Source organism: Notolabrus celidotus, chromosome 14 (genome assembly GCF_009762535.1).
Source record: "Notolabrus celidotus isolate fNotCel1 chromosome 14, fNotCel1.pri, whole genome shotgun sequence".
NCBI classification, from domain to species: Eukaryota; Metazoa; Chordata; class Actinopteri; order Labriformes; family Labridae; genus Notolabrus; species Notolabrus celidotus.
This window is the reverse complement of record NC_048285.1, coordinates 4960503-4977012: the sequence shown is the minus strand read 5'-3', so window position 1 is coordinate 4977012 and position 16510 is coordinate 4960503. Positions and strand designations below refer to the sequence as shown.

Here is a 16510-nt window from a genome sequence, read left to right as displayed (position 1 = left end):
ACATTCTCAGCTATCTGGAGGCCGTTCCTTGCCTTCTTGGACGAGGCTCACGTTTGATGAAAGTGGAGTATTTCTGTGTTGGCGAGGATGCTAATGCGCCTCAACTTCACCTCTTTGCCTCTTGCTAGGTCGACCAAAAGTTGGGTTGAGTCAGCACCACCCTTGATGGGCTTCAAACCTCCATGTTTTGTACAGGCGATGTTCCAGACCTGCTCTTTTTGTGAAGTGATCTGATAACTTTGGTCAACATTTGGCACAAAACTGCTTCACCATTATTCAATCTATGAAAAACTTTTTTTCTGCCTTCAAGTCTCACTTATTGAAAACTTCAGAGCACCTTGAAACTGAAGTGCTGCAGAGAAACTTCTCCATCAGAGTGGAGGACGAACAACACGTTCAGTTTATCAGCCGCAGAAAAGAACACCTGCGTTCTTACATCTTACCTTGGTCACTCACTGTCCTTCAAATCTCTTTTCTTCTGTTGTCCTGCCTCCAACCTTAAAAACACATTCTAATCTTTTAGACATTATAACTCACTTAAAGCCTGTTTCCCAATCCCTCCATCTCTCCTGAGCTTCCAGTACATGTTAGCAAGAAATAATCTCCTTCCCTCACTTCTGATAAACCTCATGCCTCCTGTCTCCTCTATCACTCTCTCCTTCCTTATCTTACACCAATAACTCAACGGGCACACGGTTCTCTTTCTTCAGCTCTTAATGCAGTCGTTCGCTCTCTGTCTTTTCTGCATCTGTGCTTTCATTTGCCTCCCTTTTGTTTTTCTCATTTTCCCTTCCACTCTTTACATTGCCTTTCTTTCCAGTCGACTGGTAGCGGCACAGAAGGTAAAAGTCTGGGTAAGTCTCCCCCTTCCCCTCCGCCCGTCTCCACCTCTCCTGCTTTGCTGTCGACTTTGCTTCCACCGCTCTGTATCTGTCTTTCTCCATGTATCCCCCCATTTATTTATCTCCTCACCTCTATTCGCCTCCTCTATCTCTGTCCCCCTCCTCACCTCGCCTTTCTCTCCCTGTGTCTGTCGCTTTTATTGCTCTCTACAGCTAATAAAACACGAAAAGAGGGAGGATAGGGTGAAATAAGGAGACAGAGATGTATTCAGAGGGGGGTAACCTAATAATTGTTGATGATGTTCTGCCGGCAAACCAATGTCCCAGGTGTGATTAAGCTAACTGCAAGCGGATGAGAGAACAGTTAGCTCTCAATCTTCTCTTCGTTTCCTGCTTTTCAACCAATAATCAAACATTTCTTTAGTTGTTCCAGAATATCTTAAAGCTTTACAAACAGTGACTCAAACATCTTGATATAATAACTTAAAGTTCTGGTTCCTGCAGTGGTCTCCCTCTCTGGTTTCCACCTTTTTTTTAATCACTTACCTCCTCTACCTTTTCTCCAGTCTCTCATTTTCTTGTCACGCTGTTTCCATCTTTCCCACCATCTCTTCCCCGCTCAGCCGGGCTCTGCTCTGCATTTTAAAAAGATTTATAGACATGCACAGCCAGAGGTGAACACACACACACGTACACACACACACATATACACACACTCATTGTTTTTCCTTCTGTCTTTCAATTACATTAACACATTCAGCGAGAAAGGAGCTCCACAGCGCTCTGTAGCCTGAACACAGATACACCGCAACACTGACACGCTCCTGACTGGATGTTGAGCATGTGAAAAGGCAAAAACTGGTCACCTCAACTTTATGAGGATTTTCCCCTGCCAGCTCCCCTGTGAAAGTCTGTGAGAACTTCAAGTGAGACGATGTGCAAACCTGGATATCAGTCTGTAACATTCATGTTGAGCAAGTGGACTGGTAATGACTGTTTTCATGTTGAGCCGAGTTTCTCTGCTCCATACAAGCAGCAACTTCTGGTCATGAGAAATGAGGCAGATGCAGATGTTTTTAAAACTGCAGTTCCTCAAGTGTCCACTGGAGCATGGCTCCAAAAGCTCTGAAAGCAACATACACACCCATTAAAAAAAAGTCAGTTCTCACAGCAGAAATAAACATGTTTACAGCGTTTGATCTGAACAGCTCATTTCTCTGAACCTTTTAAGAACACATTAGTTTGAAGTAGGAATGTAAATTTCAAGTATTTTCTGTGATCAATCTTTGGAAATGTTAACGATCAATTATCGATTAATCATAAAAACATGTAAAAATTTTCCATGTCATAAATAATGCCAAATGCGTTTTTTCCCCTAAATCAAAATTTCCTTCCCAACACTATGCATATAACTAACTGTATTGAATAGCTGCGGATCATATTGAGGTGTTCAAAATGTTAAACATGCTGAATATCAACATGTGGAGTAGTCTCATAATCTCTGCGGACAAACAGTCATAAAAGTGAAGGCTCAGACTTCAACAAGGGAACTGAACAGAAACATATTTCACACTCTCAGTGTCCAGTTTTCTGTCTACTTGTTCTTATTGAGAAAAATAAGCATATGTACGTGGTCAGGTGTCAGCCGGGAGCGCAACAGGGTCATAATCAGTCCGGTGGCGGGGGAAAAAAGCACTCATGGAGACCTGTCACTCAGCCGCAGCCACCAGCTGAGCGTCTCCGCTGTGAGCAACACCTTCAGTCAGCTGATTCACATCCAAACATGCTTCAAACTTAAAACACCTCCCTGATAGCTGAACCAAATATGAGAACACATGATGTTTGTTCCACGTTTGAGTACGTTCTTAACAATCAACTAATTGATAGTCGATTAATTGTTGACATCCCTAATTTGAAGATATATTCCGAGTTTTGCATAATTAGAGGCGTGGCTAACTTGACTGACAGGTGCCTGCCTCAACTCTTTTTCTTGCTAGGTACACCCAAGATTGGGTTCAGTCAGCAGAGTGGCATCGCTGATCTTTTAAACTCAGCTTCAGAAACCAATGTGTGACGTCATAGAGACTACATCCATATACACTATATTACCAAAAGTATTCGCTCACCCATCCAAATGATCAGAATCAGGTGTCCTAATCACTTGGCCTGGCCACAGGTGTATAAAATCAAGCACCTAGGCATGCAGATGGTTTTTACAAACATTTGTGAAAGAATGGGCCGCTCTCAGGAGCTCAGTGAATTCCAGCGTGGACCTGTCATAGGATGCCACCTGTGGAACAAATCCAGTCGTGAAATTTCCTCGCTCCTAAATATTCCACAGTCAACTGTCAGCTTTATTATAAGAAAATGGAAGAGTTTGGGAACAACAGCAACACAGCAATGAAGTGGTAGGCCATGTAAACTGACGGAGAGGGGTCAGCGGATGCTGAGGTGCATAGTGCAAAGAGGTCGCCGACTTTCTGCACAGTCAGTTGCTACAGAGCTCCAAACTTCATGTGGCCTTCAGATTAGCCCAAGTACAGTACGCAGAGAGCTTCATGGAATGGGTTTCCATGGCCGAGCAGCTGCATCCAAGCCATACATCATCAAGTGCAATGCAAAGCATCGAATGCAGTGGTGTAAAGCACGCCGCCACTGGACCATAGAGCAGTGGAGACGTGTTCTCTGGAGTGATGAATCACGCTTTTCCATCTGGCAATCTGATGGACGAGTCTGGGTTTGGAGGTTGCCAGGAGAACGGTACATTTCGGACTGCATTGTGCCAAGTGTGAAATTTGGTTGAGGAGGAATTATGGTGTGGGGTTGTTTTTCAGGAGCTGGGCTTGGCCCCTTAGTTCCAGTGAAAGGAACTTTGAATGCCTCAGGATACCAAACCATTTTGGACAATTCCATGCTCCCAACCTTGTGGGAACAGTTTGGAGCGGGCCCCTTCTTCTTCCAACATGACTGTGCACCAGTGCACACAGCAAGGTCCATAAAGACATGGATGACAGAGTCTGGTGTGGATGAACTTGACTGGCCTGCACAGAGTCCTGACCTGAACCCGATAGAACACCTTTGGGATGAATTAGAGCGGAGACTGAGAGCCAGGCCTTCTCGACCAACATCAGTGTGTGACCTCACCAATGCGCATTTGGAAGAATGGTCAAAAATTCCTATAAACACACTCCTCAACCTTGTGGACAGCCTTCCCAGAAGAGTTGAAGCTGTAATAGCTGCAAAAGGTGGACCGACATCATATTGAACCCTATGGGTTAGGAATGGGATGGCACTTATGTTCATATGTGAGTCAAGGCAGGTGAGCGAATACTTTTGGTAATATAGTGTATTATAGTCATATGGTCTGTCTTTACTATTGGTCTAGTATGATGTTTGTATCATAGAAACCACCCTATATTCCCTGCATGCCCCACTCAGGCCCCCCTTTAATTAAACCAGACGGAGTAATTCCAGTTCCCAGAGCACGTTTGACACCAACAATCTCTTGCTGTGAGGTTTATGAGTGAGAGGGAATTCTGGAAAATGTCACAAATGAATGTGAAATTGTCTATAAAATCCAGGTTTTAATGGTCATCTGCACTCTTAATTCATATTTATTCCAAGCGGCAACCTCCGGTCTAAAAATATGAGTCAATGCAGAAGTGTTAAAAGCTGCAGTTCATCGAGGATCCACTTGAGGCTGGCTCCGGAAGTACCGGAAGTCACATACACATGAATGGAAAAAGACGATCTTTACAGCAGAAATAAACATGTTTACAGCCTGGTACAAAAGATGAGTGTAGTCTGAATAGCTCATTTCTCGATGTCCTCTCACTGTGAGGGGGGTGAATTTTTTTCTAACGCAGCAATTTCAAAGATATTGAGATTACCAGTCTTCCAATGAGAGGCACAGCTGCCTGTGGGAACACTGCAGCTGTTGGCTAGGAGGCTCAAAGCCCGCCTCTTTACGTCACACTGGCTCGACAGAAGCAATATGGCTGCCACAGCCGATTGGCTTCAAAACAGCTCTTCAGAAACAGATGGGTGACGTCACGGATACTACGTCCATATTTTATACAGTCTATGATTTATTCCTAAACTCTCACTATGAAACAAACAAAGATGTTGTACGTTCCCTCGGTGCAGATCTTTGCAGGTCTCTTTTCTGAGATTTCCATATTTCTGATGCCGTGTTCTTATCTCTGCAGGTCCATCTCAGTCAGGAGAATGAATGAAGTCTCGCTCACGTCAGACTGTTTTTCCTCACTCGCTCAGTTTAATCTGTTTGCAGTCATGCGTGCGTCTTCTCATTGTCTTTAAGTGTGTGGGAGCAGAATGACACTCCTCAAACTTCATGGCTAGTAGGCATCGAGTGGATCCCCACTCCGCCGGCGCTCACAGCTGAATGCTTTTCGTGTGTTTTCCCCCTCCGTCTCTCCCTCCCTCCTCTCACCCCATCTCCCATCCTCCTGCTCCAATTCATCTCATTTCCACGCCTCCCTCTTTTTTTTTTGACTCCTCTGTGAACCGTGAGCAAAACACTCACTTCCTCGTTTCACGCCATCCCAGCTCCTGCTATGCCAGCCTATTCATTTTTACCGAGCGTGAGCTGGAGCTTGCTGCTTTAACTGTATGCAACATGTTGCGCATGCACGTTAAATGAAAGCTTGTGCATGCAGATTTACACATGCTGATGAACAAACCTATACATACATTATGGTTCACTGCACTCATTCAGACCCTTTCAACTGAATCATTCAATTTCATTTGAATAAGTGAACAAATTATTCTTTTAAATTAAGTCCTTGTATTATTTTGAGCACTGAAACCACATGAGATGTTCAGAAACATGTGCACACACTCTCACACACTCTGCTTTCTCCCCTTCGTCAGCCCTGTTTACAGAGAAACCAGTGTAATTATCGAGTTTTACGGCTGTGATTACCTCCAGTAATACCTCGAAGCTGTGATATTAGGACATCTATTCCCTTCCTCCTCTCTTTTCTTTCTCTGTGAGTCTCCTCTGTTCTCCTCTATCGATCGTGTTTGTGCCGCAGTGAGGGCTGAGGCCGGCTGTGAGGCTACATCAACTAAATGACCGGCCATTCTTACTTCTTACATTAGCCGTAGTAGCAGAGGCTGCTGCATGCTGTGTAAATGGGATGGACACACATACACACATGTGCACACACACACTTTAATTGTCCAAGTGGTGCAAGCTGGAACAAACACCCTGGCAGTTAATACGCTGTCCCACTGAGCAGTGATGCTGGAATCGTCGGGGTGTAACTGGACACTCGTCATCTCTCAACAACATGTGTGTGTTGGTGTGTGTGTGTGTGTGTGTGTGTGTGGGAGAGAGTGGGTGTGTGTTCTCTGTGTGTTTCTGCACAAGTGCATCCTTTAAAGGGTTGGTAGTTTGTGGAGATGCACCTGTGTCTGCAGCTGTGTACAAACGTGAGCTCTCTTCACACATGTTCATAGTCTGTTTGTGTTGTCTCTGGTCATTTGTTGTGTGTTAGTGTGTGTGTGAATGTGTGTGTGACAGGTGGGGTGCAGCAGCAGCAGCAAGCGCCGTTTTAATTTTAATGATGAAGTCAGTGGAGTAGAGATGGTTCTAATTTGCTGTCGCCTCCCCAGTGGCCCGGCATAATGGGCTGAAAATGGGCTCTGAATTAAAGTTAGGGCCTCGAAACACAGCCAGGTGGCAGGTCTGTAAAAGCCCCACAAAACACAAACACACAGTCTCTCTCTCTCTCTCTCTCTCTCTCTCTCTCTCTCTCTCTCTCTCTCTCTCTCTCTCTCTCTCTCTCTCTCTCTCTCTCTCTCTCTTGCTCTAACCTGTACAGCACAACATGAGTTGAATAACACAAACAGCAGAGAGATGAGCTGCACTTGTTGAGGTTTTGTATCTGTCATCATGATCTCATGAGTAAACCTGAAACTATCTAAAGACCCAGTACAGCTGTGAGATCAGTAGTCCCTGAGCTCCCTTGTCTCGTAGGTTCCTCCAACCTGCTGCTGTGGACGTGCCAGACTCCAGCTGCTACAACTACTAATATCCATCTCACCACTTTCATCTCTCTCTCTCTTCATCTCCCTCTATCCCTCTCTCCAACTCGGTAGGTCTCAGCAGATGTGTGTCTAACATGAGTCTGGTCCTGCTGGAGGTTTCTGCCTGTTAAAGGAAGTTTGTCCTTGCCACTGTAACTTGCTAAATGCTGCAAAGTGCTCTGCTCATGGTGGATTAAGATGAGATCAGACTGAGTCCTGTCTGTAAGATGGGACTAGACCATGTCCAGTCTTGATGTTGGGTCTTTGTTAATAATAGAACAGTACAGTCCAGACCTGCTCTGTTTGGAAAGAGTCTGAAGATAACATTTGTCGGGATTTGGTGCTATACAAATATTTAAATATAATATAAATAAATAAAGATTGATTGATTGATTTGAAGGCTTTATACTGTCCCGCTGATACCTCTTAGGCTACTGTCTCTTTAAGCCATCGCTCCTCCCTACAAGCCCACTTTCTACTGATTGACTGAGACTTCAACAAGGGAACTGAACAGAAACATATTTCAGACTCACAGTGTCCAGTTTTCTGTCTACTCGTTCTTATTGAGAAAAATGAGCATGTGAACGCGGTCAGGTGTCAGCCGGGAGCGCAACCGGGTCATAATCAGTCTGGCGACGGAGAAAAAAAGCGCTTGTGGAGACTTGTCACTCAGCCACAGCCCCCAGCTGAGCGTCCAACCTCCAACAAATGTGTTGGACCCTGCATCTGACCCAGAAAGTTTAGAAAGTTACCAAGAATACGCCCCCTCCAGTCACCAATTTGTGACGTCACAAATTGAGCATATCCCTCTTGTTGCCTTTTTAAACATCCTGCGGTCTCATCCTTAGATTATGCCAACACATGCTGACCTCACATTATTTAACTTTCAGTGTTGACATTCAACATTTTAACTTCATGTTTGTTTTTGAATATGAAAAAGTATAATACCACCTGGATTGTTCAAAGTTATCCTAGGCATGCTGATTCTCTAAAACACTCCAATAACAGCAGGCGTTTCTTTCTTCCCCCCATCACAGTTTGCTTGTTAGCTAAGTGCTCATATTTATGAAGCAGCCTCTCGTGGTCCCCTCTTAGTTCTCTCAGCACACACACACACACACACACACACACACACACACACACACACACACACACACACACACAGACACACAGACACTTTTCTACTATTTTCTAAATTAGCAAGTGATTTTCTCCCCAGAGCAGCTTATTTCCTCAAGGGCGCAAAACGTCTTACTTTACTAGACAGATTTCAACCTCTGGGATTAACTCAATACTCAGTTTTAAGAATCACAAAATTACTCTGAGTGGTTTAATTTAGAGGAGAAATTACAGGTAATAACAACATGCTTCCTGCTGATTGGCCCAAGGAGGGATTGTGTCGTTACCGGAGATGGAATGTGAATAAAAGATTTCCAGAGAGTTTCCAGTATTTTGAAGATACATCTAAAAGTGTTTTCACTGAGATGATAGTGCAGCAGGCTGTGTGTAATGGTTTCAGTCCATTTTCCCCGTCAGCCCCACAGCTTGTGCCAGGAAATCTGGTTTGAACTGTTGGGATATTTATGTATTTATTGAGAGAGAGTAAAGAGACTGGCAATAAGAGAGAAATAGCTTTGGTGGTGGAGGCAGGGACGATGCTCTTATCTCCTGTCTTGTTGTCAATGATCTACGGTGTCTTGCGATGGGTGCATCAGAGGACAGTTAATCTCCTTCTCTCTAATTGCAGAGGCTTGGTGTGTAGGTGGGGAAGAAAAATGAGTCATGATTACTGCTCCAGAGTTAGGTCAGCACTGAGAAAGATGCTTCTCCGAAAGAAGAAGATCATAAATATAAGAGCAATTGTTGATTTAAAAAACTGCTATTACACATGAGCTGTATTCACACATGAACAAAGCTCCTGAAAACATCTTTCACAGTGAGCTGCATGTGTGAACACAATCAGACCAGATTTTCGCCCTGACTTCACCTGCGTTTTTTCACGTCAGCCCCCTGCTACAATTTTCACAAGAAGTCAGGGTGAGCTAATGTGTGAGCACATCAGGGAGTATTTGGTCACATTCAGTGTGAGCGATTGGGATGGGCTGATGATCGTTATATCAGTGCCTTAAGAGGAGCGACACATGACTGGATCAATAAAACATCTAAAGTTGAAGAAGGAGAATCACAAGAAAAGAACAGCAAAAACTGCTGTCATAGCGTGAATCTCTGTTGCTTCTTCTTCCTCCATCATGTCATTAAGTTGACAATGTGGCTTTCACAGAGTGAGTTTGATGTCATGTCCCTCCAGAGTGATGGATTTAACTGATCACTATACTTGTTGTACGATGTGTCTGCTGTTGTGATGCAGCAGGTCCATCGCTTAGTGTTGAGCTTCTTAAATAACAGGAGATGTTCAGTTAACCTTTGCAAATGTAAAACTGGACACTGCATTGTGTCAGCATTACTAAAGCCTGGTTTATACTTCTGCGTCAAATCAAAGCCCTGTGATTGGTCCACTTGACGGCATTGTATTTTCTGCATTTCCAGCACTTCTGGCATCACCGCACATGGACCTTGTAGTCATCTCCTCCGACGTATCCTCTCTATTCTTCCCTGTAATCATGTCTGTATGATAAACAGCAACATGTAATAGATCTGAAAGAACATAACAAGCTCTGAATCCCTGTGGAAAAGTAAACAGAGATCGTAGCGGGGCTGGAAACAGGGCGACCGGACTGTCAGAGAGACCACACTAGCCTCAAGTGTTTCTGCAGAGTATTGCTGCGCGCAGGGCTGGACTGGGACCAAAAAATGGCCCTGGCATTTTTGGCCATAGCGGCCCACCATGATTATTTATACGATATGCAAAAGCACAAGACATACCAGAGGATGTATGTGTACATCGTGTTGTAAAAAAAGCGCAGCAGCCTACATGGAAGAGAGTAACCATGTTAAAAAATGGATACGCTCTTTCACTACTCACAGAGACTTTCATCTTGGGAGAGATGGACACAGTGTCATAATTTCCATCTTGAAGTGAAAGTGGATGTCAAAGAAACACTGCTAGAGATGTCTTTTCAATGTTTAATGAAATATACTGTTTATACAAATACACAATTAAGACCACAGTAAGACCATATATCCCTGTAAAATAAAGAGCTCCTCATCAAAGTGGCACCTTAAAGTATGAAAAACACAGAGAACAAGAGAGAGAAAGACAGAGAGAGAGATGCAGAGACAGGCAGACAAAGGAAAGAAAGAGAGCAGGGATCAGTGAAGGTATAGTTTAAATAATGTTTAGGTGAACAGAGAGATAACAGCTTATTTTGTACTTACATATGCTGAGACAGAAGGCTGCATGGACCATGGTGCTCTGAGGGAGACAGAAAGCAGAGGTGAGGTCAGATATGCTAGATTAATCTGATACTGTCCCTTCTGTAATGAAAATAAGAACTATTTAATAAACTCACAATGAAAGAAAAAGAACACATGTAAACTCCACATCAGGGAAAGGCAAACCTTCACTCCAAGGGGAGAGGAAGAGAGGACAAGTGGGTCAAGAGTGAGGATGAGACTATTTCAAAACATTTACGTTGACAGTATTGGTGTCTTTAAAATAATGCAATAATAGATGGTTGCATTCATTACAGTCACTCTGTAGAAGTAGTAGGCTTTAGGACCATCCAGGTGGATGTCAGCAAGAACACATAACAACAGTATACAGTATAGTAAACTTACATGACTGAAGAATGCCTGTGAAGTCCACACCAATGAAAGGCACATCCCTGGAACACCCCTGGGGGACAGGGGCCGCACCTGCTGCCGCAGTCCAACTTGAGGTGGCGATGGCAAACATGGCAGTAAGTTTGACACATTTTGCTGCGTCCACTTGTTTTTAGCTTTTTTTCTCGCAGCTTTTCTGCACCCCCCTTGAGCTTTTGTTGTTTACCAATTTCCACTCACTTCTCTCCAACTCCTGTCAGCTCTAATGGCAACATTTGATAACCTAGGTCAAGCAGGAGGGGAGGGGTGGGCCGAGGAAGTCTGAGAGATTTCATTGTTCTTTCATAAATCAACAAATGGCTCAATCGCGGTCGATAAAAATGATTTATAATATTGTAACGTCCGTCCGGACGCTGCAATGATGACGAGCCGATTAGTGAACACAAGAGCTTTATTAACTGGTCACTGTCGGCCGTGACCACGCCCACTAACAAAACCAAAATGATTAAATGAAAGAACTAACAACTTCTCCTGTGCTGTCTCTCGTCCTTCAAGCTCACACACACTCTCACTCACACACCTCAGCCCCTCCCTCCTGCTGCACTGCGTGCCGCTCACTGATGTCTTCACTGACTGTCAACACTGTAGGAATTAGGAAAATCTGCACTTAACACATTTAACAAACAGTAGCTGTTGCAATATACTTTTTGGGTTAAATAATGACAGCCCAGGGCCGGCCCAAAAATGTGCGTCGGCCCACCGGGCATTGCCCGGTACGCCAGATGGCCTGTCCATGCCTGGTTGCGCGACTTGGACACATTGACGCACGAAAATGTGGGGCTCATAGGGGTGTCGACCACCGCTTCATAGGGTCAACGAAGAAGTATAAACCAGGCTTAAGTAATGTATCACTCATATAATAATATATCTATCTGAATTTGCCATGTTAAGCTTTCATCATATTTTTTTAAGAATGCAAAACCTTTGACATTAAGTTTGTAGAATTTCCATACCGTATTATTACATTTACAAGTCAAAATGTAAGACTTCAACAAACATGGAGACCATCATAAAAAGGAGATAAACAAACACTTTTAATTGTTTTGGATTGTTGCAATGATAATAGCAAGCATAATTGTCTACTCCCATGTTGATAAGAGTATTAAAAACCTGAGAAATATCTCTTTAAGGTACATTTAGACAAAATGTGACTAATTTGCGATTCATCGTAAGGTAACAAAAGAATCATTTGACAGCCCTGGTTTTTGTACATTTAACATTAAATATATTTACCCTCAGTGATTTATTTGATTGTTTAAGGAAATTGGCAAAGAGACAAAAGTTCCACTTTTGTCAACAAGGGGTTTTCCAATAATCGTCACAAATTGAAACTTCCTCACTGGAGCTTTAAGTCATACAGATACCAAACATCTTCACCAGAGACTTGTGTTCTAGTTATCTTTATCAGTCCTAAAAAGTATCATTAACCATGGAGAGAAAATGATAATAGCAGTAAATATTCATTTCTGATCGTTTTACTTTCACTTGATGACACTCAGACGACGAGCCGGAGCAAACACTCCCTCAGTTAATAAAATCTGTGACTACGCTGAATACCAGAAAAATAATAAACCTGGCTGGAGAACAAGGATTTTCAGCTTCAGTAGATGAAATGAAATGTGGGGCAAGTTGCCCGCAGTGCTGCCCTCCATCACCACACAGTTGTGTTTGTGCATGTGAGCGATGAGGAGCAGTTGTTGAGAGACTCCTCTGTGTGGTTTCAGCTCCAAACAGACAATGAACCAAACAGTCTGCGAGCCAGAAATCTCTGCCTGTGGCCAAGTAATCATTGAGCCGTTTGTATTGATCATCAGTCCTATCAGCCCCGGCTGGTATGTTGATTTCTTGCTCTGAGGTAGGAAAAACATGCAGGCTTAAAGGAGAGGGCCGAAGAAGGACAGCACAGCAGCTCGGCCATACTTATTTGATCTGGTTCTGTTTTTACTCTAATTCCGTTTGTCAGTTTGACATTCAGGACAGGAAATCAAAGACGCAGTTTAGACAAACACACCATGACAGAGAGCTTCATGAGGAGAATAGAACAACATGAAGACTCCTCCAAACTAATGCAATCCTACAGCGCAGCAAGAAATACCGTCTTTGATGACCTGATCGAGGTGCTGCAGGGATTTCATAAAGTTTGAGTGGGTGAATTACAGGAATAATGCTCCAGTGAGAGGTTATGTGAGTGGGTTGTTGTAGCAGATTGTAATCCCGACAACGTGAGCACCCATCCTAACAGTGAAGGGGATCCAATCTGCATCAAGCCGCTCACTTCAAATATAGACATTAGACTTGTCTTCTGCCCTGTAAACCACTCTACCATGAAGCCACAGCCGCCTTACTTTACCTTAAAGTCTTCACCTACTCTCCAGACTCTTTCACTCTGTTATGTGCCGGATCAGCAGTTTTCAGTCCCCAGTCCGTCCCAATAAAGAAGAGTGGCTGCTCCGCCCGCCCTGATCTTACAACACGGACAGAATCAATCAACACTTCCAATCAAGACTAATGGAAAACAGTGTTAGGCTTTAACACAACACAGGCCAAGTATCTGAGATTGCATGTTTGTGTTTTAGTCGGTATATCTACTTTTTCTCAGGGAACAAAGACACTGACACCTACACCAGAGGCTCTCTGCTCATCCAGCCTGGGGACTCACCACCTCCTCCTTGATGACAATCATGACTAAAAAGTTAGAATTTTGTCTTAAAAACATGCAAAATGTGTAATGGTGTTACGTAATGCACAAAGTTCTACCACAAGAGTAACAGCCATAGCGAGTTCTAAATCAAGACTTATGCTGTTTGTTCCACAGTATCTAAAAGTTAACATGTTTTAGAAAACTATATGATATTTAAATATTTTTTTCTATTTCGTCCAAATTCTACAGAGCCCCTGAAGTTCAACAAAGTCATATTTTAATAGTTTGCACATAAGATTTTTTTTTGGAACTGCCTATGCCAAGCTCAGCTACGTCATGCAAATTGCATGGTTACATGTCCAAATAAATAAGAATGCAGTTCAATATTTGCATTAAAAAAAGTCTGTCTCCAGTTGTACATTTGCACTCATCTGTTCCATGATGTAGACCTGCTTTAGTTGCTGTTTCAACTGATGGCTTTGTGTCCTTTCAGTTAATAGCAATCTTTTTTTTTTTGGGAAATCCATTGGGCCGATCTACTAAAGGTTTGCTTGTAGAAAAACATGTGCAAACTTGATACCGTGCAAAGCTGATGTACTAACCGGGAGGATTGCGTCTTTCAAATGAGCAAAATAGCACTCGCTATCCATAGATAGAGCTATCCATTTAACGTGTTTTCCTTCATGAATATGAAGAATACATACAGATTATCAGAACGTGCAAAATAGTGGGAGGAGGAGATGCAAATACAATCATTTAGCACACGTAATGTGATTTATCAAAGCTGAAGCAGATAGCGGGCCCTGTTTTCGCGTCTATATTTAGCACTTTTGAAAGGCAGGTGCAAACTGGCACAGCGTTACGCACAAATGGCTGCAGTCACTGTAAAGCTCATCATAACATCACTTTACAACATGCCCGCAACAGCGGGGCTTACAAGCATTACTACAGTTTTACACACAGTTATGTCATTTTGAAGTCAATCAAACAGACATGAAGTCTAACAAACCAAGAGAACATCAAAAACATTAAGCTAATAAAACAACACAAATTCAAAGCAGTTCAGCACCACAGATAGCGACGGCATCATTCTGACACCCACTTTAACTTTTTCAACTAATGAGAGGACAGTAGGTCACTGTATCAATAGATATAAAGTTTAGTAAAATTGGCACAGCGGCCCACATCTTCACATACAAACAAAAAATCAATATGACGTACTCGGCCTACTCACCATTGTTTGAAGCAGCCTTAAGCTCCATGGACTTGTCCACGATGCGCTGTATGTCCATTTTCTTTGCTCTGTCAAGACCACTCAGTCTCTCCTGTCCCACCGTGCTCCTCAAGGGGTTTTTAATTAGTTTTAACTTGGAGAATGAGTGATCAGAATGTGCAATGGTGATGGGGAGAGTCAAAAATAAAAGCAGGGGCAGGGCGGAGCAAACCTTACTCAATGCAGAAGTTGCTGGTGGGTGGTTGACACTCATTGACAATGATCATTTTTGCCAGATCCGCAACAGACTTTTGCTTTGGTATCTGGTCCCTACAAGAGGTTCTAAAAGAAGCAGCTGGCCAGGGAAGCAGGGGGCAATGTCCCGACTGTAGTGCCCACTAAGCCGCCAGGCAGCTTGGTGTAACTCCTCATCTCGTGCTTGCAGCAGTGTGTTGGGGTGAATTGCCTCAAACACAGTTCCATTTAAGCTGGTGAATCTTTGGGCAGTTGCTGGATGATGATATCAGGCATTAAAAACATTCAACCGAAAGTTGCTCTCTGCGTCAGTGAGGCGACTATCTTCATCCAAGTGGCCCTGGTTGTTTCAAAACTGCGACTGACTTCCCAGTAGCTTGAGCAAGAGTGGCAGACTTAGCCTCATCAAATTGCTCTCTAAACTCCAACAAAACACTGATTGCGTTTTGGAGTAGAGTAGATGCGTTTATTTCATCGGCAGATCTTCTGTTTTTTCTCACAGCATTCAACTTTTCACAGGTGGCCTCCCAAATCACGTTTCTTCTGGCAACGCTGAGATGTCTCTGCTGGAGTTCACCGATGTGTTTATTTCCCTCCTCCACAAAGATCTCCAACTCCATGGCTTCAAACTTCATTTATCGTTTAAGGCCACTCTGCTCTCTCAAACTCTCCATGGTGACAGCCGATAGCACAAGCAGAATACTCACTAAAGGGCGGTCCGCATCACTTTTGCTCTTGTTATCATTTGCGCATGCAGTCATAGTAGATCACCCGCAACACGCCCAGAAATAGCACATGCAAAATTATTATTTGCACGCAAATTAGCGCTTGTTATTTGGGATCTTAGTAGATCAGGCCCATTATGTACCTCTCATCTCTGTCATATAAACCTTTTGGTAAAACTCCCAACAAAAATATCAGGGGATCCAAGGGCATAGTGACATGTACAATATCGTCAATTTGTTCTTTTGACATTCGTCCAGAATTCACACAGACAAGATATGTGTGTGGTCCCCTATTTTTCCACACTGTCTCCAGCATAATGCCACATAAGATTTTAACTTTTGCACACAAAATAATGATCTTGCATGCACAAGAAAGTAACCTGTACCCAGAACATAACTACATTGTGGATGCATGATTATAACTTGTGCACACATGATGTATTTTATCGTGCACCCAAGTTAAAATCTTTTGTGACAATCATAAAACTGTAAACCAGGTGTGTTCCAGTGTTTGCTTTCCTCTCCAGTAAACACTGCACTGTTTGTGACTTCTTCTTCTTCTTCTTCTTCTTCTTCTTCTTCTTCTTCTTCTTCTTCTTCTTCTTCTTCTTCTTCTTCTTCTTCTTCTTCTTCTTCTTCTTCTTCTTCTTCTTCTTCTTCTTCTTCTTCTTCTTCTTCTTCTTCTTCTTCTTCTTCTTCTTCTTCTTCTCCTTCTCCTTCTCCTTCTCCTTCTCCTTCTCCTTCCTTTCAGGTCAGCTCAGGAGTGACCAGTCCAAGCAAGAATCTGATACTGCCATGTTTCAAAGTACGTACATGTGTCTGAGCAGTAAATCTGAACTGAGCATAAAGGCTTGTAGCATAAACATTGTCAGTGTTTGCAGTGATTACAGGCAGAACACTGCATGTCCTTTATGCCTCAGTAGTGAACTGAAATATCTCTAGTTTGAAATATTATAATTTAGATTACATGGCAGCCACACAGACGACACAAACATGT

The 16510-nt window shown here is 43.1% G+C and overlaps 1 protein-coding gene across 4 annotated transcripts in view; it reads left to right on the top strand.

Annotated features, from left to right (window-relative positions):
• Nucleotides 1–16510, top strand: part of LOC117825006 (endothelin-converting enzyme-like 1) — a 184237-nt gene that overhangs the window by 57540 nt on the left and 110187 nt on the right. For 2 of the 4 annotated variants that reach the window (XM_034700576.1, XM_034700582.1), the window contains exon 2: nucleotides 16265–16318. The exons of the other annotated variants lie outside the window; for them this stretch is intronic. The gene's annotated coding sequence lies outside the window, so the exon portion shown is untranslated. The remainder of the gene's footprint in view (nucleotides 1–16264; nucleotides 16319–16510) is intronic. 4 annotated transcript variants of the gene reach the window in all.